Genomic DNA, 1,459 nt, shown 5'->3' with positions numbered 1-1,459 from the left:
CTGAAAAAGTTCAAATGGGAGAGAAATAGAAAGAAGTCTGAACAACAACTAAAAATATTTTTTAAATATTTTTTTAACAAATAAAGATTTTTTTTTAAAAAACTGGCCCTGCTGTTCACATTAGAGAATGGCTACAAACCTCAGTTTGTTTCAGAAATAGGATAAGTCTCAGTCAACAGAAATTAGTACACAAACAACTCCCCTGCTCCCTAAAGCAAACAAGAGATAGAGCAAGTGCTCTTCAATAGACAGTACAAATGCACTCAGCTCAGGTAGATTTTGGGCATTTTGGGCAATTCATCAACCAAGGATTACATACAAAACCCAGCTATGGCACAGTGTTACAAATCATTCTGACAAATGCCTATTCTCTAAGGGTGCTGTCAGATAATTATGACTCAACTCCATCCAGGGGATTTTAAAACATGTCACAGGTTTCCCACGAAGGTTGCTCAGAAGTTGCTTGATGAGGTGGCTCCCTTATTGCCAGATGCAAAATCTTCTGTTCTTGTTCAGTCCCTGACATCAGTGTTGATCTATATCAGGGGTAGGTCACCAGTAAACTAGAAGAGTACTGCAATAACTGCATGGTAATGAGGGAATAAAAAGATATCTTGACATGCAGAATTTCCACTGGGGTACCAGGTATGAAGCCTCCTATAAGCTTGCTTAGATAAGGTCAAGGCTGTGAGGGAAGCAAAATGAAGGAAAAGCTCGCGTGGACTGGCCTTCTGTCTTTCAAGGCTCAGAAGGAATCACTCTACCGTTAAACAGCGGCACAAGAGGTTACTGCTGCATTTCTCAAAATCCCCTGAGGGAAATCCTGAAAAATGTTTGCCTTGCTTGAAATCTATTTTGCAACATTTAATGCTTACAGCATTGCCAGTGTATAATTATCACAGTAGTGAGTGTTTATTGAAAGAAAGGACTAAAAGGACAAAACAGAGGAGTCAAAAAAAAAGGGACTCAATTACATAGTTTATAAAGACAATTTATTGTATCTGATAATTTGACCTCATGGGGACAATTATTTATTTAAACACGAAAAGCAATTCTTGCCTTATTAGAATCTGTCAAGATCCTCCCATAGCTATCCAAGTTTAAGATGCTGAAAAAACTCAACATGATACCGCTCTCCTTCTTGGCGAAAAGCTTTTGCTAGACAAGAAAAAGCTTCTCTTACTGATTCCAAAATCCTTAACGAATTCCTTTTTCTTGTTTGAGTGTGGGGCAGGTAATAGACATTGCACCATTATGGAAGTTGGGAAAAACCACCTTGGGCAAAATCCAAGACAAACCCCACCCATCGTGTCTCCTAACAAGTCTCACTCCCTTTTGCTCCTCCCAAGCTGGAATAAAGACCAAGTTACTCAGCTCCAGTACTACTCCTTGCTGACTTCATGCCTTTTGTCCTCCTGCACCTCTTCTTACTGCTCCCCTCATACGTACTTCTCTTTCC

The sequence above is a fragment of the Merops nubicus genome, unplaced genomic scaffold (genome assembly GCF_000691845.1).
Source record: "Merops nubicus isolate BGI_N331 unplaced genomic scaffold, ASM69184v1 scaffold15434, whole genome shotgun sequence".
NCBI classification, from domain to species: Eukaryota; Metazoa; Chordata; class Aves; order Coraciiformes; family Meropidae; genus Merops; species Merops nubicus.
Note: the sequence above shows the minus strand (reverse complement) of the source record.